The sequence below is a fragment of the Ambystoma mexicanum genome, chromosome 7p (assembly GCF_040938575.1).
Source record: "Ambystoma mexicanum isolate Mex_15411 chromosome 7p, UKY_AmexF1_1, whole genome shotgun sequence".
NCBI lineage: Eukaryota > Metazoa > Chordata > Amphibia > Caudata > Ambystomatidae > Ambystoma > Ambystoma mexicanum.
In genome coordinates, this window is record NC_090939.1 from 268,441,066 (window position 1) to 268,465,642 (window position 24,577).

The following is a 24,577-nucleotide window of genomic DNA, read 5'->3' on the forward strand; positions in this document are numbered from 1 at the left end:
CATCATTGTCACTTTCACCTAGATCCTCATCTGACCGCATGGTTCCCATGCTGTCATCGCTGTCCTCGGTGTCCTCGTCTTCATCTTCAAAATTAAGTCTCCTTAACATACATTTTCCCTGTCATTTTCCCGTTACACTGTTACCTCGCCCCCCACATTATGCTGGCTCAGCATCCACTCCTTCTTGGTTGGGTCCACTTCCCTGACCTCAAACATTTTCCATAGCTCCAATATAGCTATTTGGTTAATTTCCCTTTATATGTGGCATGTAAATACGTGCCCATGTGTTGCAGCACTGATTTGGAAAGACTGCCCTCCCGGGGCCATGGCTTTGCCATTTTACCCTCTGTATCGTGATTCCATTCCACGCTATACTTGCATATTTTGTCTCGATACCACAGAAGGAACTTGCACAAATGCTTAAGGGGTGTATTCCCCAGGGTGGCATGTCACTTTCTGACTGCCGATACTTACTTGACCTTAAGTCGGGATTTTTACACATTTCAGCACTTTGTCAATTTGTATATTTCACAATTATCGTCAATTCTCAGCCAAATTCTCCAGAACCATAACAACTCTCGAAATATTCCACCAGCCTCTCTGTCTCACCAGAGCCAACAGGAGCATGCTCTGGGCACGACCCACACTGTATTCTCAGCCCTTAAAGGCCAAGCCACAATTCCTTCACATACTCATCGAGCCAACCCAAATGACATAACACTCTTTAACAGTTTGAACATCATCTCATCAAGTTAGAAACCATTGTTTTTGTTTCTCAATTCTACCTGTTTCTTTTTTGTCTTTTTTCTTCTTTTCTCTTACCACTACATCTGAGCCCCACCTAGGGCCTTCACCCCACATCAATGCACCATGTCCTATTTAACAACCTTGTATGTGATGTCACTAGCCTGGGGTGAACATCCCAATACTTTGAGTGCACTCTCAAGTCCCACAATACCCCAAGACACAACAACACGACTGACATATGGCCATCTTCCTGCTTTCAAATCACAGGCGATTTCAACAAATATTTGGTCCTTCTTCTATACCGGAGCATAGGAATACATCTATAAAGATAAACTGAGAAACCACCTTGCGCGACCTAAGCGAGCTAAACTAGCACCTAGACACAGGGATCCATACATAAGTCATCTGTAAACTAAGCTGGCCACCTAGACAGAGGTATACATACATAATTCATCTGTAGCTAAGCTGACCACCTAGAAACAGGAACTCATAAATAATTCATCTGTAAACCAAGCTAGCACCTAGAAAACATGGAAACCTTATCATCCGCTTCACTAAGTTAGCACCCAGTAAACAGGAACTCATAAATAATTCATCCATAACCTTGCTAAATGCCTGGAAACAGACATCCTTCACAGTGACATAAAACAAACCACAAACAGCAATTTCCCGGCCCCAATATTTGTTGTATGGCTGAGTCTATACTTACACTCCGTTGATCTGCTGAAGTCCATCGGGCACCGCCTCTCCCACAATCTGCCACTCTGCCACCTGGTCTGCTTGGCGTCCCACAGGGAGCGGTCAGGAATTTCTGCAAGGCAGCTCCTTGCAACCTCTCAATGTCCACGCACGGTTTTCAAACCAGTCCTCGGGGGTCGCAAGGCTTCCCTTCAGACACAAGGTGGAAAAAAGACAGTTTTAATTGCTGAGGGTCTTAGCGACCATCCTCTGCTACCACCTGAATTAGTGGCAGGGGAACTATTATCAGTCTCCCCGTCTACATTCAAGAGGAACTGAGCCCTGAAAATACCCTGCACCAAAAACGAAGAACCAGCCATAGGACAAAGTTTACTGTCTTTAGTAGAAATTCTGTGATGGAATTGCAGTATGAACAAAGCAACATTCTCCACACTCACTCACTTTCCTGGAGCCTGTTATCCAGTTTTGTTAACATATGACATCACAAAATGAGGTTACATCCCAGAAACCCTAACAGGGGTTGGGATTGGTTTGTGAGGGGAATTATATACACATTCTATACGGGGTTAGTGTGATTATTGGGTAAGCCATATCTGGTGGCTCCTCCTGAGACCATGTCTACATGTTGCAAAAACAAACATTACAGGTTGGTGTGAGGTGATTGGTTAGCGAATCGAAGTGCAAGCTTAACGTGGAAGGTAGTTAGGGATTGGACAGAAGGGGTCTTCTCCTCCTTGGAGCTTTGGACAGTTAGCAGGCCAAGTGCAACTAATCAAGGTAGTGGGAATGACCCCGAAGGTGCTGCATGTTCCCAACAAATTACCATCTCCAATCTCCTAGGCCTTGAGACAGAACATTCGGCTTTGAACCTGTATTACTTTTGCATCCTCCTGCCTTCAGTTCGATGGGAACAGCCACCTCAGACTTGCTCAAATTAATAGGCTCTGTCTTGTAGGTTCAGATTACGTGTGTAGGGCCCACAAAATGGATTTTTCCTGCTTGCAATTATGAGGATTTTCAGCTTGTATTCCCTGCAGATTTCCTATCTCTTCTGCTGACTTGAAACCTTCCTTCTCTCGGTGTCCTTGGCAACGCTGTGCACAGTGGCTGCGCTGGAAGCCTGGTCTGCATACTTCAGCAGGATCAACTTGTCAGCTTTATCTGCGTTCTCAAGTCCTTTCTGCTTCTCCCATTCACTCCAGTGTACCTGCAGCTTCCATCTTTATTTGCATGGACACCCTTGTTAGTTGCATTTAAGTGTCAGCAAGCAGTTCATATTTATTCTTGTGCATCTTGCTGTTTCTGCGTGGCAAAAGGTATACGTTTATCAGTCCTCTAACTATGTCAATCGTAAGCATATTCTTTGTGTCTACCATCTATAAAGCTAAATCTCTGCATAACTTTGTGCAGGGATGCATATGAGCTTCATGTATAGAGCATCTACGTCATGATGTCAGTTGTGACATCATCAGTGGTTTTCAAGGTTGCAGTCAGTCAACTTGTTCAATTGACTGCAGCTGTATCTCTTCAATAGTGTCATCCGAGTATGGTCTGAACGGTTGTCTGAGTGAGTAGCGCTTCTCACACCTGCGATACATGGATGATGGGGAGCAAGGGCCCAGGAGTTATGTACGCATCTCGTTTGTCGCTGACCTGAGAGCAGGATGGGTGCACCGAGGACCACATTTAGGTCTCCCTCTTCATATTACTCAGTATACTTGGTGCAGTCGTGCACTCAATCTCCTTCCTCCACTGGTTCTGCTATGAATGTTGCTGGATTCAGTACTTTAGACCTGACAATTTTAATTGCTGGATTTGAGCTGATCACCTCGTACCCAGATGCTTTCTGCGTGGTCAATGTGCTTTTGGGGCATGCTCCATGTATGACGTTACTGAACAGCCCATCGCAAAACTGGCAGATTGCTCAATTGCAAAGGCTGCTGCCACCAATGATAGTTCACAGGGACAATTCCCCTTCATCACTGAATCTAGAATCCCACTGTAGTTTGCTAGTGGTTTGTGTCCTAGGGTGGTCTTTTGTGTGAGAACTGCTGTCATTACTGCTCCATTTGAATAAGAGAATAGGAAAAGAACTGCACTGTAATCAGGAATCCCCAGAACGGGTGCTGTGCATATTGCCTATTTTAATTCATCAATTACTTCTGTCATCTTACTTGTCCAGGCTTTGTCACTGTCATCCTTCTGAGCTTCTTTGAGTCCTTTTATGAGGGGTCTGGTGTATGTACTGTAATCAAAGACCCACGCCCTGCAGTAATTGCAAAAGCACAGAAATTGTTGCAACTCACTCACAGTCTATGGTTTAGGTGTTTCATGATTGCTTCTACCCTCTCAGGGGTCACTTGTCTTCCTTCTGGAGATATCAACTGTCCTATGTACAAGAACTCTTCCTGCCAATATTGTAATTTCTCCTTGTCTACTTTGTACCCTTTCATTGGCAAGACTGTCATCAACTGTACTGAATCCCTTCTGCACTGTTCTTCTGTCTCACTGCACACCAGAATGCCATCTATGTACTGGATCACTATACTGTCAAGGTGCACATTCCCTTGCCCCATCTTGAGTACCCGATTGAATATTTAAGGAGACTCACAATAACCTTGGGGTAAACAAGTGTGTTTCCAGTTTTGATTTCTATACGAAAAGGAAGTCAAGTCCTATGACTCCTCATGAGGGGAATTGAAATGATCTTAATACCTCATCATGAGGTTTAGTGCGTCACCTTCCATAACCTTGTTACAGGTATCTTCTCGTAAATTAAACTTTTATCACCTCACAGTTCCCCAATATATACAAACAAAGCCCTCCCTCCCTGTTTGCCAAGTCGATGCTCTATACTTACATCTGTAGAATGGCCAAGGCCTTTGGTATTGATCCTGCAGTGTTACATGGGGACTCTGATGGCACTAATATTCCCTGCTGCACCAAAGAGGAAATTGTGTCTGCTTCTTTTGACTTTGGATACTGTCTCATGTGTGACAGAATTGCTTCTGGCTTCAGTATGATTCTAACTGCACCTACTCCTTTCAGTAGGACAACTTCATATGGACTGCTGGTCCACAGTATGCTTGGTACCTGTGCCAAATCTTATCGAAAAAATTGTGTGTTTTTTTATATCAATGCTAATCTCTGTGGCACTATCCTGCTCTCAATTTTCACCCAATAATGAGGCTTATGAAGAACACTACCTCATCATCTGAATCATCATTTCTAAACAGTTCCTCATCTGTCAAATCTTTCAGTCTGTGTCCTTTGAGTTATCACTGCTCGCCATGCTTTTCCTTCCTCATCAGTCCCATGAATAATCACGCTCGCTTCTCTCACTATGACTGCTTCTAGTTCTATTGGAATAACCAGTCCTTCATCATAATCCATAGGTACTTCTGGTCTAAACAAAAATTCTGCAGGTGCTCGCAATGTTTTGCCCCTTAGCCCAGGAAACCATGCTAACAAGATGTGAACTCTATAAAGAAATACTTCTGGATCTAGTGGTATGCACCGCTGTGCTTTCTGGCCAATAAATGCTGATATGAATTCTCATACGTTTACATAATGAATACCTAGTGTTGAGCATACTATCCGCTGTTCAGTGAAAGATATGGTCATGTTGAGTTTGGTCATCAAGTCCCTCCCCAATTTGTTAGCTGGTGTCTTGCGGCAATAAAATAGTGACATGGAAAGATCATGTTCTCCTACAGTAATAGGTAAGTCGTCAGTAAAAGGAACCAAACTTGTAGCCCCAGAAAAACTCTGTGCATTCATGGCAATGCCTGCCATTGGGTACTTTCCCGCCCTAACACAGGACCTAGTCGCCCCTGTATCTACAAGGAAGGAACATGGCTTGTCACCTATGGACACCCCAACCCGTGGTTCTTTTTGTGGGTATGGTGTAACGGATAGGATTGAACAGATCAAGTCATTCTGTAGGATTGAACAGATCAAGTCAGTCTGTGGGCTGTCCTATTGTGGGTAAGTGGGGGCATTATTAGACAGACGTCAATGAGTGATTGATAGAATTTTGAATTTAATTCTATCCCTGAGGGGAGCCAGTGGACAGATCTTCTAACCTCAGAGATGTGGTCATGCTTGTTCAGGTCCAATGCAGCTCGGAGGGCATTGTTTTGAGTAGCTTGAACCCTGTTTAAGTTTTTTCAGTGGTTCCTCATAACAAAGAGTTACAATAGTCCAGTTTGGAGCCCATAAGAGTGCACGCTACCATGAGGTGGTTGTCTGAGGATAAGAATGGTTTATTAGCTTGTAACAACTTAGTGGCGTAGGCTGCTGTGGATGTCATGTTGCTGATTTGTCGTGACATATTGAGTGAAGCGTCAAGGTGAATACCCAGGGTTTTCACAGCGGAGGAGACAGGGATCTTGCGGCCATCGATGCTAAAGAACCCGAAAGCTGGATCGAGTTTTGCCAGGTGTACTGGTGTGCCCACTATGAGGAATTCAGTCTTCTCATCGTTCAGGCAAAGAAGTAGGGCCATCCATGTTTGGATCATTTCATAGATCCTGTTTACTTTTGCCGAGTCCTGCACATGAATGCCGGTGAGGGGGATGAGGATTTGGGTGTCATCAATATAGTGCGTGAAAGTGATACCCAATGAATTAAGGTGGTCAAATAGAGGTTTTGTATAGATATTGTAAAGTCTAGCGGAGACACAGGAGCCTTGTGGTACCCTGCAAAAGATAGAAGTGGGGGTGGCGGCAGCATCATCTGCGAAAACTCTGGAGGTTATAGTATTGAGGAAGGAGGCGATCCAACTGGCAGCTTCAGGGGAGACGCAGGCAACCAAAGTGAGATGGTGGCAGAGGATATAGTGATCGAATGAAGGATAGTTTTCCTTTGTCATTGGCTTCGTCAAGTTGTTCGAGGAGAGCTGTTTCTGTCCCATGTCGGGGGTGGAAACCAGACTGGCGGGGGCTAAGGATGTGGTGTAATTCCAGGAATTCTCTCTTCCCCCTGCTGTTATGCTTGTCGAAGGTCCTTGTATGCTCTCTTCCTCATTTTCACCTTCATTTCTCTCCTCATCTGAAAGCATCATGCCACAACTTCCATCACTCCCTTCATCTTCTCTATCTTCAAACTCTAATTTCCTCAAGGAGAGCATTCTATCCAGTCTGCTTCTTCCTTCTTCCAATGCACTCCGTTTTCCCCTTTGTGGAGACCCTGCTACACTCCTCTTTCCGCTGTGAGTACCACTGTCTCTCCTACCTCTGTACAAATTACCAATCCTTCTTCACATTGCATCTCCTTCATCTTCATCTGGAAGGGTACAGTTTTTGATGATCTCCACCACTTCCTTATAACGTCTTTCTATGCTTCTCTCTCTTTTTCTCTGCTCTCGTTCCTGATCTCTCTTTTCCTCTTGGAGCATGCACCCTGCAAGGATCTCATCAATTCCTTTTTGTCGCCTTTCCCTGCTTAATCTCATCTCTCTTTCTATTTCCTTGTATCTTCTTTCCTCAATTTCCCTTTGTCTTTCTCGTTCTTCCCTATGTTCCCTCATTCTTTCCCTTTCTTCCTTTTGTCTCCTCACTCTTTCCTCTAGCTCCCTTCTCTTTTCTTCCTTTTGCTTCCTCTGCTTCTGTCTATATACTTCACATTTCCTTTCTCTCTCCCTCTCTTCCTCAACTATTCTGTCCCATTCTCTGTCTTCCTTTTCTTGCGTTCTTCTTGTTTTCTTTCCTCTTCCTCTTCTTTCATCTACTTCCCTTTCTCTCTCTTTAGAATCGTCCATGTTTCTTCCATCTAATTTTAGGAATAGTTGTCCTCCTATCCACTCGTTCGTAGTGATCGCTGCCTCTTCCTTATTGCCCGCCCTGCCTTTCTGCCTGTGGATTTCTTTCTCAGCCTCTGTCACCCTCGTCTGCAGCTCAAAGTGCTCATCACACTTGTCGCACATGGACACTGGCTTTTGTTGATGTAATTTAGCTCCATTTATAGCATCTTCACTACTGTAAGCGGAAGGCGCAAATACAGGGTTAGTGTACCCTGCTGTTGCTTTCAATTCTTTCAATGGGTAGAATCCCTGCCCTTCGTCTGATGGATTGCTGTTCTGGGGGGAGGAGGAGGAGCCGAGAGCACTGAGCGCTGCCTTCATGCCAATTAAGCATCCACTCCCTCACGGGCGGATCCTCCATCTCGTCTCCATACATCTTCCACAAGTATAGAATGGCTAATCGCTTTTCCAATTTCTTTCCTTTGTATGCAGCATGCAAATATGTCATCATGTGTTGCAGCACTGATATCGACAGAGTCCCCTCTTGGTGTCAGGGCATGGACATTTTACCCGCGGTGCCTATAACCCATTCAGAATGGTACTTATGTATTTTCTGCTTATATCTAGGCAGCGATTTACATAATGCGCAAGGGGAGTGTCTCCCATGATGGCATGTCACACTCTTAACTGCCAATACTTGCCAGGCCTTAATAAACCTTCAAATGTATTATCTCTTTACTCCTCCTTCACAATCTCCTTTCAACAGTAATACTTCTCTCTATTTCCAACACTTCTATGTCTTTTCCCAACCCTCTCTGTTACAACACCTCTTCAGGCAAGCACCACAAATGCTGCCCACTCTCAGGACCATACCCTTTGGTTCTAAACCACAGCTCCACTTGCTCTACGATGTAAGACAATATCCACAAGGCCTTACCTTTCACAATTCAAACCACTTTTCACGTTCTCGCGGGCGCCAGCAAGAACTTACACACATAGGTGCACCTTCACTATAACACAACAAAACCCCAAACACCCCCACAGCTGTCTTCCTGCCCTCTTGACAAGGTATTCTATCTCTTAATCTTACCCTGGAAAGGGGTGTGTGGCACACTCTTCCTTTACCTTGTGACAGGAAATCTCTTTATCTTCAATATCTTAATACCTCATCAAGAGGTTTAGTGTGTCACCTTTCATAACCTTGTTACAGGTATCTTCTTGTAAAGTAAACTTTTATCACCTCACAGTTCCCCAATATATACAAACAAAGCCCTCCCTCCCTGTTTGCCAAGTCGATGCTCTATACTTACATCTGTGGATCGGCCAAGGCCTTTGGTATTGATCCTCCCTCAATTGGCCACTCGCCTTCGCTCTCTGGAGGGCGCCCATGGGGACCAGGCAGGATTTTCACCAAGGGGGCGTACTCCTGTTGACCATCTTAGTTCACGTGTGATTCTCTGTTCTCCACAGGTCACTCTGCAGTCCTCAGGCTTGTAGCGGAAAGTCTCAACAGTCCGAATACACTGGACTGAGCCATCTGAATCGCTACCATATGGAATGGGGTGCCAAAAGACTCTAGCGCAAGCGGAACAGACGTGCCGGGAAATCCTGTGCCGAATGACAGAAATAGTCAAAGTAAATGGCAAAAGTCTGCTTTATAAACAATCCATGTATAAAGCAGGGACAGCAATGAGCATGCAAGTCTCCAAAGCTCCCTGATTCTCCATTATGAAACATCAGGTTTTAACCATGAAATACATCATGATCGTCATGACATCACAATCTTAGTTGCAAAAACCTACAGGGTTGTGGGCTTGGTTAGGGGAATTGTGTACATATAGTTTATATATGAGTTAGTCTTTTAATTGAATATGACTGATGGCCCCGCCTTGGACCGCCCCAAAATTGATAAAGGTAACAAAGACATCATTTTCGCAACAGGTGATTGGCTAATGCAATAGTTACAGGGCGGCATCATTTTGAGGGTTGTAATTGGTTGGCATTTGTCTTACCAACCTTGAACACTTGACAGGTCATCAGCACATGAGCAAAAATAGTGGTAAGGGGAGCGAAATCAAGGAACTACTTCTTCCAATTAAATAAGACAACATCCCTTATTTCCTCGGCAACAGGCCATGTCATCTCGCTTTGAACTTGGCCTTGTCTGGCATCTCAATTCTGAGAATTTGTGGGGAGTGAAGGCAGGCATCTAGCTGTGTCTGAAGCTGATGAGTAGACACTGGGCCTCATTTCAAGTCCGGCGGTAACCATGCCGGAAATACCGGCAGGTTGCCAGGTTGCCGCCAGACCCGGAATGAATTACCGGCTCCAGACTTGGCATTCCGTTACTCCCCATTCCCATAGCACTCCATGGGAATGGGAGGCCGTGGTAAACACCGGCACCATGCGGTAATGGTGCCGGTGTTTCCACATCCGTCTGTAGCCGTTGGCGTTATGCCCGCTAGGTCAGACCTGGCAGGTGTAACACCACCGACTGCAGAACTCGTAGTTAGCCGGTCCAGAAAGGGTGCTGGTACGGTTTTACCGGCACCGTTAAATCCGGACCGGCTAACTTGTAATGAGGCCCACTGTCTTCCAATTATAGGTAATGTGTGAGGAGACCACGTTTTGACTTATTTTGCTCTGCTATTACCGTCATTTTAGTTCATAGTAATACGGGTGTTATTACTCTCTTTGGCCAGTGGAGACTTGGTCGAGCCATTCCTCACAGAGTATTAAGCTTTTAATTAATGGCCACCTGGCTTTCAAAGGATGTTTATCCTCTAATTAAACTCAGAGAAATATGTCTTAAGCTTTGGTAATTATTATGTTCTGTTCTCTTCAGAGCCATGGAGTCCTCCCTTTTCTACAGTAACTTTGGGAACGGGCCACGCAGCCACTGTCTGGACTGCACGGATCTGTATTTCAGTTAATTCAGGAAGTCGAATCTCCCTGCAGCTTTAAGGCTTTTCATTCACTCCAATTTAGCTTTGCCGTCCATTTTATTCACGATGGCCACTCGTCACCATTGTATTTCTACGTTTAGCAAGCTATATATGTATATCGTTCGTGTTGTGTTTCAGCATATACATTGACAATATTATGTTCTTCATGTCTATATGGTACAGGTAATGTTCTTCATGTCTAAATGCACATTTCACCTAATGTCTGTTTTTTTCTTCATGGTGAGTGCATATCTGCCTTATGTCTATTGTATCTTTGTGTGTCAGTTCGGCAGTGAGGTCACTTGCTCTCGTCATCTTCAGTTGCAGCATATTCATTTTTTCTATTGTTCCAGGATAAGGTCAGTATGGTTGCCTTAGTGCATAGTGTTTCTCATATTTGCGCTATAGAGGCTGAGGGGCAGATGCCATAAATGATGCACTCTTCTCACTCTTAAGATACGGAGGCGGGGCAGGGGCCAACGCCATCAATGATGTATTCATTTGCCTCTCGACAGCTACTTCCCGTATTGGTTTTCAGGATGTTTGCCAGTATGGATATCAGCAGAATTGGTAATAGAATATCAAAATGTATGGGAGCGGTGGATATGATGGAAGTGGAATGAGGGATGTTGGTAGACTTGCAGCCCTGTTATATAACGCACAACGCACAGTCTGAAGGCAGACCAGAGTATTCTCACGTGTGGGTTTAAATATAGATAACATTTAGTGAAACCTGAAATTCAAACATTGGGTGACACGCAACTTAATATAAAATAGGAGCTCATTTTTGAGTCTCCTGTAATTCATTGGTAGAGACCTGTTACGCTTGTGATTTTGCATAAACATGCCCCCTCTGCTGAATTTCCCTTATTTGCACAGCGGAGTGCAAAAGGGGAAGGTGAAAAGGCGGTCCACATGCTTGTACACAGCCCATTTGCAAATTGAGTGAACGCCGTCTGCCATGTGTTCATGACAGGCAGCATTTACAATGGATTCCTTTTGATTCCTCCTGCTTTTTGCTGGTGCTAAAAGCCGACTGACTCCATAGGAAAACACAGCATTTGTGCCAAAATGGATCCTGTAGTATTTGGTTGAAGGAGCGGAAGGGGATGGTGGAATCATAAGTTACAATCCATCCTTCCTATCCACCATACAAATTAAGGAAAATGGGGCAAGATGTGAACAATGGGCGTAAAGGCTTTACAAAAGGTTTGTACACCTTTCATTTACATTACGCACCGATGGAAAATTAAGTCCAGAGTACAAGCAGACATTGAAAGGAAACAACTAGGTGACATGGGATAATATGCTTTCTGAGCGCTATAAAAATGCAAATGAATAATCATTGTACAGTTTTTCTTGTCAATAAGGATACCTCACCACATGGCGTATGCCGACATAGCTCACCATAATGACACTCACATTTCTTCCCTTTTAGGAAACAATGAACTCCTTTTGACGTCGACACCTTTGACTCTTAGCACTGGGTCGAAACTGGATGGGCGATGAGGAATGGTCTAACTTCTGGTACAAGACAAGACACTGATATGGCGGTCATCCTGGGGACAGCATTATGAGATCACCTCCACAGACTCTCAACATGGACGTCAGTTTCTGCTACTACAGCTCATATTGTGCAGAGCATTGTATTTTCAGACTTTAGTTATTGCTAATGCTATGCAGCACTTTTGCGTGTCATACCTCCCTTGCACTTGGAATGATTAGAAAATGGTAACATTGCAATGCAAGACCATTGCAAAATAACATGTAAAAAAAGTAATACTGTACTTGGAAGGTGTACTTTGTAAGTTCCTGTTCCTCCTTTATGAAAGAATCCTGCTTCAGACATGAGAAATGTATAACCATGTGCAGCCTGGTGACCATAAATGGGCCTCTGTGCCCCTTGTCATCCCACCTCACTACCGCTTCTGCTCTGACACACCACGCATGAATGATGGAGAACTTGTGTAGGTGTCCCAGACCCTCTACATTCTGGTTCTCAACTGCATCTGCATCGCTCCATTAAAGAAGGCACTGGTGATTGAAGGGGTCCACACTGAAGTTCCAGTGGCAGTGCTGCAAGTGCATGGTGGCGCCTACAACTGCACATCAAGCCTTGCCGCACATTGTCACAATGAGCAAACTGGCAATGCAAGACAGCTTAATGCAAGACAAACTCTATTTACTCAAGGACACTTTGCATTTAGACTTTGGAAATGTGCCAGAGAAGACACCAAGCAATGAAATCTGGTATTCCAGTTGATTGCTTGACAAGAACATCTGAGAAGAAATGTGTACAATAGACCAGCCTATGCCTATGGAAAGTAGTCTAGTGTTTGCATGCAGACAAGCTACCCTTGTAAACTGGCCTGGTAACTTGAATTGTTCACCAATTAATAGAGCTAAATTAGAAATGCCCAGGGCAGGGGCAGCTGTAGTGTGCCTGGATGAATGTACAGTTGCTCCTTGGTCCATTGGGTCCAACAGAGGACAATAGCATGGTTTCAGTTGAACTGCCACACTCTGCCTGCTCATCGTCAGAGTGACTTTGCCTTGACTGATGATAGCAGGCTGAGCCATGCAATGAGGCCTCAGAACAGGGAAAGCATCTGGAAGCTGTGGTGGGATAATATTCGAGTTGCTGAGGGCATTCGGTGATCAGAACTGGGTGGAACTGGGCCAAGCTGCCCCTTTAACCATGTAGAGAAGCCCCTCAACGAACACACTAGAAAAAAATCAACCCACTAAGGAACAAAGCCCAGCACACCTCTTGCAAGGAAAACAAAGTTTTATTTCCACAAAAAGAGAAATGCACCAGCAAAGAACTCTGATGCCATGGAACATTCTGACAAAATCAGTACGAACAACACTTTATGAAGGCACATGACGTCATCAGTGATGTAAATTACATAGTGTGCAAACCTGCGTGGCTGGTTGGTTGAGACACTATACATAGGTTACCTGCTCCATAAGGGTTGCCAGGCCATTGGTCCCAGCCTCTTCTGTCCATCTTCTTCCACATGGGCTCCTCCTTGCACGCCATCAGGCATGAAACTGTAGCTAATTGGCAATTAAGTAAAAAATAATACTGGTTTTATCTTTAACCTGATGTGCACCTGGTACTGCAGACATGGGCTAAGAGGATACTTTGAGGCCATCGCTTCTAGCAAACTATAACTCTATTCCAGACACGTTGGCGCCGAACCAAAATTCCCCACCCTAGTTTTAGCTATGTTGTTTTATCCCTCCTGGCACCTTGCAGCACAAATCACACGACCTATGGTGAAGGCAACTGATCCCTGTTTTCAGATGTTTTCTGATTGACTGGGAGTTTGACACAGGGGTGTTTCTAGCTCTGCAAAAGACCCGGGGCTATGCTAATGTTGGAACTGTTGGGACTGGGGGCTAGCTAGGCTTTTGGTTGTATCTCCTGAGATTCGATCCGGGGCTACAACCAAAAGACCAGGGGCTATAGCCCCCTTGGCCCCCCCAGCAATGCCTATGGTTTGACAGGTTTATGGGTGGTGGTCTGGGACTGACTGGGGTATCTTGGAATGCTGGGGGTCTTGGGGCTGAGTCCATTGGGTACTATTACTTAGAGCTGGACAAGGAAAGATCAGAGGCTCGTGACCTCCTTCTCATGGGATCGCTTTTTACAGTAAGCTCTCAACCCCCTCATGGCTTGTAGGGCGCATTACCTCTAGGATACGAGATGTTGGCAATATGAGACAGTAAGGAATCAGTGAATCTCTGCAGATCTGGCCTTTCCCCCCAGTGCCCGGGCTACAACCTATTGCCACTTGCATACATGTTATATCTATGTGTGTGTAGCTCGGTCCTGCTGCTGGCTTCGGAACAAAACTAGGCCTCGATTCCAATATGGCTACTACTATCTAACATGGCGTCTGACCCCCCATGTATACTTGAGCAAAATGTGCACCCCCTTCCCGCACTATGCTCTTTAGCAACAAACTTCTACCCCCTGAAACCTCCCGTGGCCCCTACTGCACATGCAGAGGCCTCTGCTTCATCCGAAAGCGCTGGGGAGGTGGTACGATCGGCCCTCCTTGCTAACATTCCCCCCTTTTGTTAAAACTACATTAACGAACTCCCAGGTAAACCCCTGTCCTTTTCACCCCTTCTTTCCCTTTCCAATCTTTCAGCTTCCAAATATGGAGCTGACACTTCCTTGGGTACCCATGCTTTACATACGGACCGTAAACTTTCTCCCACCTGCACATATTGCTCAGGGGTACATGCCATATATATATATATATATACATCCTCCATCCCCTGCTAAATCTACACAGTGTTCCGTGTAGTTCTCGGGGTCTGGTAGGAGAACTGTGCTGGTGCCTGGGGGGTGAAGACGTTGTTCTATCGCAACCATGAGTGGCTTATTTGGATCGTCCGTTTGAACTGTGCCATCTTTTGTACCGCAAGGTGCCTCTTGTACCCCAGTTGAAACCATCATCACTGTGCTACTAGGCATTGCTTTAGCACAGCACCAATGTCCCAGATGGCAGGTGCAGAATATTACCAATACGAACACAACCACGGAACCAACATCTTCAGTATCGCCCCCATCCAGGATGGTGCCCAAGAAAAAAGTTAATCAAGCCAATCAGTCTCTTGTATGCCCACTTGTGTTTCATATAAGTGCCGAGAACATGCAGGGCCCCTATTATATTGGTAAGGGACCTGTTTTCTACGCCGTTTGAGAGTACATAGTGTGAGGAACTCATGGTGACAACAGTAAAGACAGACACAAGTTATCACAGTTAAAGGGTGTTTATTGAACAATGAATTCATGGTGTTAAAACGCCTAGTCTCAACCTAAACCTAAGATGGGAGCAAGCGTCAACCAGCAAATGAAAAATAAGGGAGTCCTAGTGGTGTTGTGTCAAAATAAGAAAGGCCTATACCAAGAAACCTATTGCCAAACCTTACAACTAATACAAAAAAAGGGTGTGGGGAGGTTTTCAGGGAAAGACAGAAGTGTTCACAAATAATATGTCAGGATGCGGTAGCTTGGGACTCCCTTCACCATGTTTTTTGCACGGGCTAAGATGGGAGCTTGGAGCACAGTACACACTCGATCTTCCCCAGCACTAGTTAACAGTTCCAATGGCAGAAATCAGGACAGTCGATAGCCAAGTCTCGTTTCTCCTGAGTCTCTTGCCTTCGAGGGCCTGATGTATCCAATAGATAAACTAACAAAAAGTTATGTTCCACAGTTCACATTGGGTGATGGCTTCACCCATGGGTCCCCCTCTTCTGGGTGCTGACCCTTCGCTCACAAATATCAATGTCTTTTCAAACAGTACCGGTGTACATCCCTTGCTTGGGTTTACCTTTGTCAACACCCTGTTTTTTCAGGATTTTAGACTTTTCCCCCTTCTCGTTAGCAACCCTCCTGTGGGTTCACTCTCTCCAATTTCACGTTCACTTTGACAATCAGTGCCTGATTCATGGAAGTGTTTTATAATGGCGCAGTCCCATAGGAAAACATTCCATGAATCAGGCCCTCAATGTTCACGGGATTCACTTCCCTTTTACTTTCACCATGCTTGATTCACTTCCCATACTTTCACCATGTGGGATTCACTTTCCTTAGTTTCTCAAGTTTGTGGATCAAAGTCTTTCGATTATACAGGGATTTTGCTAGTAGGACCACTTTGACCTCTTCTGGCAGCTCTCTTAAGGCCTTCTGGTTTCTGTAGTTTTACTCAAACAGGGATCGACCAGAGTCTCCCGGAGCGACACCCATGTGGTGCCGGTTCCCTCTGCAGCTGGTCTCCCCTCAACACATTTACAGTACTTTCACAGTTCATCGAACTAGGTTCAAACTTCCCACTTTGCGTTCCTCATTCAACACAGCCCGGCTCTTATCAGTTCTTCCCTCGACTCACCGGCTGTGATGAACGGCTTGGATTTCGGCTTTACCAGAGTGAAGGCCGGTAGCACATTAGCAGGTCTTTCCCTCGCTCAAGCTTATCAGCGTCAGTACGCTCCGTGTACTGTTGACATCTGCTGCAAGACACTTGTGCTATTGTTCGCATTCTTGGGCTCTCCTCCCCAAAGGTTCCACAGGTCTGGGACGAAAAGGGCAAGGTCACTTCTCTCCTAGATACCCTCTCATTTCCGGCTGTCTTTCTCCTTCTCTTGAACTGCTGCGCCTGGTTGGCCGTCTCGTCGTGCTGTCTGCCGTGCTTGTACTGTGCTCTCTTGCTCCACCTTTTATCCCTGTGGGGAAAGGAAAGGGCTTTCAGCTGTGTGTAATTCTGATCAATTGCCTGACTCTGCCTGACTCTTGTATTGGGATATGTCAGGTAAACGGCTCTGGTGTTAGTCCGTTCTGTGATGTGTTGTGCAAAAGTGTTTGTATCGGAAAAAGGGGGGGCAGTGGTAGGATGGGGAAAAGGTGCCAAAAGAAGGGGGATACCGCGTCTCACTGATCGGTATCCCACTCCCACTCCTCGAGGACCCCCCCATCCAGGTGATCCTCCCTCAATGGTCCACCCCCAGGAACTGGATCCAATAGCAATGGGTGTGTTCTGGCCACCTGGATGACAGATGCCGGGGACTAGCGGGTGAGACACCTTCAGGTTTATTATAATAGGTACTCCATAAATCACCAACCTTTTTGCAGACTCTTCCCTGCATAGCAGTGAGGACGTCCAGCACATATCTATTCTGCAACGTCATCTGCCTTATTGCGTGCATTTCCATCTTCAACGCATTGAGGCCTTGTTCTGTGTCATTGGCAAGCTATATCACTTCCCACTGCATGATCTGGAGCCACTTGGCGTTTGCAGCGGTCCAGGCAGCATCAATGATGCAAACAATGTTTCTACTTTGCTGTATAGCGGTTATATGGTCTGGTATTTCCATTAGTAATTGTGAGGCATCTTGCGATAGATAATCCGATCTTCTCTTCCTATACAATTTTTCTCTTTTCTCCTTCTCTCACAGGCTGTGAAAGATAGGCGTCTGCTTTGGCACTGTGGTGGGGATGCCAGACCTTGATGTGGTTGTTGGAGCTGACAGAACCCCTGGCCCCACTATTAAGTGTTCTTCAGAAACCACCAGGAGGTCCGAGTGCAATGAGGCCAGCATGCAGGTGCCTCTCCATGATGGCGGGATGTGCAAAAAACGCCTGCTGGCCACACACCCAGTAGTTAACCATGACCACAGCTGTCCCTTTTTAAAGATCTGGAATTTACAAAGTCTTGTTGCACCTAATATTATCCCCCAGGACGACGCTCCCTTCCTTGTAAAAGCACAGTTCATATTCTTCCTGCTTGTGTACTTTGAAGGTTTTTCCATTGCCTCGATCCATGTGAGTTTTGCCACTTGCTCATTCCAGTATCTGCCACACACACTACTCACTTTATCTATCACTTTTTCTCCAAACCCTACTAGTCCTTCTGCCATACAACTCACTGTGGTCTCTTGCCATCTATTCCCCACGAACCTGACACCTTGCAGTTTTAGATGTCGCCTTTTCACACACACTTTTACACACTCTTGGGGTTTTGGGAACTTTGCCGTTGATCAGGAATCGCCACTTCTAGTCGTATGCTTCTTATCCTGCACAATGTCAGATGCAGTAAGCATTGAGCCTCCACAATCGGAATCTCCTGTGGCATTAACATTTTGGGGGCTCCCTATGCATGTGGAATCAAGGAGCACACGAAACAGCTTCCATTAACTTTTGCTTTCCCCACTGAGCTCATGTCTGCGTACCAACTATTACTTAACTCTAGATGCTGCACATCTTCAATCGTATCTAACCCGAGTCCTTGATATTGATCGTATTTAACCCTTCTAATTTGTCTTTTAAGACGTTTTGATCTATCAGAAAAGAAACTGTCATTCACAAGTACGTTGGAGAAGACATTAGGAAATATCAATAACATGAGCACATTTGCAACCTTCCCTATATGATGTTGGGTGACAAGAGTATTATTTAGCGATACATCAAAATGTTTATCATGGACTGCGGTCACAGTATTATTTGTGTTGGTTGTATTTGCAGTTGCATCATCGTCATGTGTTAGATATCCCACAAAGCCTTTAGTAAGTGATCCATTAACACTAGTTACATTTCCTACCCACCTTTTTATATCACTACTCCATATAAAACTACATCCTAAATATATTCCTAATCCAAACATAGAGAAAACAAATATACTATCTACCCAATGTATTACACATATGTACATTGGGGAAAACATAGTTACAAGAGGATCTTGCTGAAAACAAAAACTTTGCTTTGTATAAATGGAATTGTTGGACTCATGCAAATCCATAGCAAAGTAAAGAAATGAAGACGAAACAATAAAGAGGGAAACAATAAAGAGAGAGAGAGAGAGAGAGAGCAGAGAGAGCATAGAGAGAGGAGAGAGAGAGGAAGAGAGAGTGAGTGCTCTCAGTGAAAGTAATGCATAACAGCATTTTTATTTATCACAGAGGTAATGGTGTTGTGGTATATATGTTTTTTTTTTGCAAGGAAATAAAACATTCTTTGGGGAGACACCAGCTGTCAATCTGCAGTCCACTATTAATTTATAGGATTTTCACCTGAGGGTGGGATATTGGTTGGCAGGCACTTAACACACACAGTGTAGCATTTATTGAGTGTGGGTAGGGGCACAGACTGGGGTGTTTTGCGAACATCAAATAAGTGCACCCAGTACTGCAATTCACAAACTTTTACTGCAAGAGGGGTAGCATACACCACCTCAAAAGGGGCCATTATATATCTGGGTTCCTTCCACTGGCAGACATTTTTAATAAAGACGTGGTCGCCAGAGAAAAGGTGAAGAGGCGGCGACGTGGGTGAAGTATCAGATGCAACTCTGGTCGTTTCTTCCCTCCTTGGAGGCACAATCTGTTCAGAGATGCATTTTATAGCTTTGGTTAGAGCACCCAAGTAGCTACGAAATTCGTCCCCTAGAATGGACACAGCCCTGTGAGCATTAGATGCTCTCCTGATTGGAGATAAAGGCATGTGGAATAAAGCAAGAGGCAAGCAGTGCACCCAATTATTTTTTTTACGGTGGTGCAACGTTTGATAAGTTTACTATTGAGAAGACTGTTGATCCTCTCCACAACTCTGTTGGCCTTAGGGTGGTAAATTGTACACATCCGATGCTTGATGCCCAACCATGCGGTAACCTCCTTGAAAAGCGAATTGAAGAAATGCTTGCCATTCTCGGACCTTTAAACTTTGCACACGGTCAATCAGGAAAGACTTCTCACAAAAAATGTGCCCCTATATTTCACATCAGGGTGTGCACAAGGACCAGCCTCCACCCACCGTGAGAAAGGACACACAACCACTATCAGGTAGCAGGATCTGTTACACCTTTCGCCCATATCTGTGTAATCTATGTATAACTCGCAGAATGGCCCAGTAGGACAGGGCAGCGTACCTCAGGTGGTTTTTTAAAGTTAGACCAGTATTGTAACTCTGACACATGGTGCAGTTGATGACCATTTTAGTTATTGCCTCCTGCAGATTGGGGACAACCCAGTCTTCTTGTATATTGGTGGTTATGTGCTGCTTTAATACATGGGAGGGGTGATGCAGTTGGTCAAACGCGACCAGCAGCAACTCATATGGCATAACTGCCTTACCCAATGTTTCTTGTTACCCCAATAAATCTGTGGGGGATTGCTTATATCCTCTTTTCAACCATAATTCTTTCTCTTACTGTGGGGCTCATCTCTGCAATTCTATTAGTTGGGCAATCTGTAAAGAATTGTAGGAGTCTGGCAATTGGTCTCTGATCTGCGCTACCACTGGTTACTCAGGAACACTCGGACCCGGTGAATACGCTGCTTGCTTGTCGGCCATTACCTAGTGAGAGCTTGTCTATATCGTTAATATGGGCAGTGCATTTCACCACCGCTGTCAAGGCTGGTTGGGATAGCATGTTAATTAGTTTGTCTAACAGTGTTGCATGTTGTTCTGGGAACCCATCAGTTCTCCTAAATCTCCTCCTCTTACACAGTACCAGGCCTGCGTGTACCGTGGTGAGGACGTAAACCGAATAAGAATAGAAGGTGACACAGCACACTTGAGTTGCTAAAAGTGCCTCGATGAGTGCTATAAATTCTGCTACTTGAGCCAAATAGTGCTTAGGTAGTCTCTTCTGCACCAGTACCTCATATATCCAGTTCAATAGGTATACTACTGCTGCCCCAGTATGACTCAAACCTGAACTCTGGTTGATAGTTGCTGACCCATCAACGAAAAGCATCCTTTCCCCCCCCAGCTTTAAGGGGGCAATCCCTTGCCTTCAGGATACCATCTTCCTCCCCCTCAAATGACATACAAACATGTGCTGCCAAGTCTTCCTCGGTGCACAGCTTTGTTAGAAAGGTGGCAGGATTTACATTTTGACACCTCATGATATGAAGAGCACCCCATAACAGTTGTAGTGCTATTCTCAATCGCAACTGCAGCTGCAGCAAGTGCCTGCTTGCATGGGAACCAGCCGTGCATTATAGAATCTAGCAGTCCGCTGTAGTAGGCCAATGGCTTGTGGCCCATGGTCCTCTTTTGTGTCAGTACTGCAGTCTTCAATTGGCCATTTGAATTGGAAAAAATATAGAACTCTTGCATTTTATCAGTGGTGGCCAGCACTGGGGCCATGGAGATCACTTATTTCAGAGCGTTAATATTGGTGAGTATATCCTCCGTCCATGCAATTTATGGTCATTCTTTCGGGCCCCCTTAACACCCTGTAGCAGGTACTTGTGTATGCTGAATAATCTAAAATCCAGGCCCAACAGTAATTACACAACCCTACACATTTTTGCATCTCTTTGACAGTTTTGGGATGTGGAGTGCTGCGCACTGAAGTGGCACAATCAGGTATGATTTTCTTTCAGTGAACAGATATCAACTGGCCCAAATAGTGCACTTCTTGAAGACAATATTGCAACTTTGCTTTATCTACCTTGTACCCATTGTACGCCAGTAGCTGTAGGAGGGAGATAGAATCCTTCCTGCACTCTTGTTCACTATCGCTACACACCTGAAAATCATCAACGTACTGAATGATGGTACTGGGCACTTGGATGTTGTTTAAGTCAGCATGTAAGAACTTGCTGACGATGATAGGGGAATCGCAGTACCCCTGAGGCAATATTATATGCTCAAAATGCATTCCCCTATGCGTAAACGCAATGAGGTACTGCAAATCAGGGTGCAGGGATATGGAGAAGAAGGCGTTTTTAAGATCTACCACAGTGAAATGAGTCGCCTCCTTAGGAATGCTGCATAGTATCATTGCAGGGTTTGGAACTACAGGAAATTCTGCCTGGACAATGTTGTTCAGAGGACGAAGGTCCTGGATCATCCTCCAACTCCCCCTTTTGCCTTTTTTATTGGATAAATCACTGTGTTACATGGGGAGGTAGAGGGCACTATTATTCCCTGATTCAGGAGTGCCACAATGGTATCCCCTATGCCCTCCTCTGCTTCTTAGGACAACGGGTACTGCTTAGCTCAGGGCAACACTGCACCTGGCTTCAATGTTATTCTAACTGGAGCCACCCCCTGCAAAAGCCCTACATTCTGGGCGTTAGTTGTCCATAACCGTCATGATACCTGCTCTAAATCACTCTCAGTAAATGGGGGCGGGGCAACAAGTGCCATCAAGGAAAATTGTACCTTCCGATATTGCACCATAATGTCACATGGAATACAAATTGCTAATACAATTTCTCCATTGTCATCCCTGTCCTCAAAAACTCTGCATCTGTTACTTCCTTGAGGGGCACAGTTGGGCCAATGCACAGCACTGTCCGTCACTCGCACCCATGAGTGTCTGTCTGTCCAAGCGACAACAATCCTTTAAGCCAACACAACCAGGCCCTGCAAATCTAGGAACAGTATTGTGCTTGACACAAGCTCTGGGGTTACGACGGGTCGAAAAATGAAATCTGATGGTACCCGCCAACATGCCTTGCCAATCTAGGGCACTGCATCAACCAGCGCTCCATAGACAAACATGTCTGGGTCTACGGGAGTGCCGCGGACTACCACCTCTCCTCCCCGAGCCTGAATGATATGATATGACATTTATAATGATATGATATGGCATTTATAACGCGCCTGTACACAAGTATTTCTAGGCACCATTGCCCTTAAATGATGACCATTGCCCTTAAAGCACACATACCTGGTGTGGCGCATAGCACCCCACTGTCTGTAATGGAAATGATCAGGTTCAGCTTACTCAACAAATCCCATCCCAACAGATTTATGGGGGAGGCCTCTGAGTATAGTAAGGGTGCAGGCGCCACTTTCCCTCCTGTTTTGATAGCTACCTCTTCTGTGTAGGGACGCATTATGACAGCCCCAGAGAATCCTTGCATGTTGAGAGTTTCACCTGATAGTGGGAGGTTTCCTTCACTGATGCATGATTTAGTGGCACCTGTATCAACCATGAAAATGAATTGCTTGTTACCTATCTCAGCGCCCATCAAGGGTTCCTCGCCAGGGTGGGTAATCCAGGGTGGACAGGACTGAGCACGCACAAGCTCTCTCTGGGCTGTCCTAATTGGGATACGTGTTAGTACCCGTGAACGTGAATAGGTTTCCTCCCATGACACTGAACCCTTGGTAGCGTACTGCTGTTCCATTCAGCACTGCATTAGGTGTGGCATCTCGCCTCCATATAAGGTGTTCTGCTGGGCCGCTTAAGGCTGTACAATATGCAGTGCTTGGGTCTGCATGTGTGGGGGGTTTGGTGGTAGGTGGGTGTAGGCCTGATGTATTTTGTACGGTATGGAAGTGAACCTAGGTGGCTGTGGTAGTGCTAGGGCAGGTTGATTGTATGCATTATACCACACCCCTTTCCTGTTCCTGCATTCACATGCGAAATGCCCCCATTTCCCACAGCTTCAACACTGAGACATTCCCATACCACCTCTAGGTCCCATTCCACTGAACCCCCCCCCCCTTTGCTCCCTTGGAGCTCTCCTCTCCCCCGCTGCTGACCTCCTTGATGCCACTCGGGATACTGATGCAGGGGTCTGCCACTGCTCCGGTCGTCCACCTGGCCAAAACGCTGCTATCCTCACATCTGCGCAAGCTGCAGCCTGCTCCGCTGCACTTGCCTCAGTATTTGCCATCACCGCCCCTTCCACTGCTATTTTAGCTAACGTCTTGTGTACCAGTTTCACTTCCTCCGCCTGTAACCTTTGAGCCGTTTCCATTTCTCGTTCCTCAAACCTTTGAAAATGGTGTATTATTATAGCCTGAATCTCGCCCCGCCCCTTCACCTCTATGCCCACTATTTTGTCAAGCGCTTTCTGAACTTTGTTGGGCAATCACCTTTTGATAACAAAATTAAAAAGAGGAGCTGATCGGTCCCACTGGTCACCCTTCTCAGCTCGCCACATCTCCTGCACTTTTAAAATGTATTGAGCGGGGGCGCTGTTGGATGCCAGCTAATATGGCCGCCTGAGTGCTTAGCTGTGCTGAATACATAAATTCTGTTTTGGAAATCGGGGAAGCCACAGTAGAAAAGCTGCCCGGAATACAGTGGCGGACAGTACAGAGCACCGTGGGAGCCTTGTGCACCCAGAAACGATCTACCACTCCTGAGAACAATGACGTGAAGTGGGCAGTGGTGTGAGCCAGGGAGTCGGGAGAACAACACGTGCCGCCCTTCCCCCAGCCACAGAGCGGCTCCAAACCTGTTCTCCGGTGGGGTTGCCTCAGGCGCAACGAGACTGGAACACCTGGCGCCCGACACACGTGAGGGTGAAGATATTGCAGGCAATATAATCGGAGCGCCGCCGTTGTGTGATAAAAAACACATGGGACGGAATACGAGAGGAGGAACGCTGCTTGATCATCATCAGAATAATGGTCTGGGAGCTGTTGTTCCACCTGGCGACTGAAGCGGGCTCCCCCTGCCCAACGAACCACTGTGTGCGCTGTGGTCGAGCGGTGTGTTTTGTTGCGGTCGAGGGAGGCCCTGTGCTGAAACGAGGACTGGAAGCAGACTGAAAAGGTATGTGGGGCAGCAGCAGCGGGCCGGGACACTCTCAGTTCCTGAGGTGACAGGGGCTGGCACAGGGCACACCCTGAAGTTCGTAGCAGCAACACACGAAAAGGTTACTGTGAGTTAAAACTATACGGAGCAAGCTAATAATACGTTGGCAGGGAGGTGGAAAGACCCCTAAGTACAGGAGCAGACTTATAACGTGGTACACCCCCTCAAGGGAACATGGCAGAGGTTGAATACTGGCATAAACCCAATGACCCGAAATAAACAATAGCCGCATTACCCAAAATAACATACGATGGCCTGATAGGCAATTCATAACCTAAGCGGAGCGCACAAAGAAACAGGGAACATATGAAGTAATACAGATATACGTGCCCAAGCGGGACAAGTTCCTTGATTGCCTG

At 45.7% G+C, this 24,577-nt stretch overlaps 2 protein-coding genes across 3 annotated transcripts in view; one reads left to right on the top strand and one right to left on the bottom strand.

Moving 5' to 3' along the window:
• Window positions 1-19,809, top strand: part of MRAP (melanocortin 2 receptor accessory protein) — a 264,031-nt gene extending 244,222 nt beyond the window's left edge. For both annotated transcript variants that reach the window (XR_011283468.1, XM_069636339.1), the window contains one exon: window positions 11,573-19,809. The gene's annotated coding sequence lies outside the window, so the exon portion shown is untranslated. The remainder of the gene's footprint in view (window positions 1-11,572) is intronic.
• LOC138526035 (uncharacterized) overlaps window positions 1-24,577 on the bottom strand; it is a 105,919-nt gene that overhangs the window by 4,194 nt on the left and 77,148 nt on the right. Inside the window, exons 4-5 of the mRNA XM_069636336.1 lie at window positions 8,500-8,797; window positions 1,457-1,635 (exon numbers count right to left, since the gene is read on the bottom strand). The gene's annotated coding sequence lies outside the window, so the exon portion shown is untranslated. The remainder of the gene's footprint in view (window positions 1-1,456; window positions 1,636-8,499; window positions 8,798-24,577) is intronic.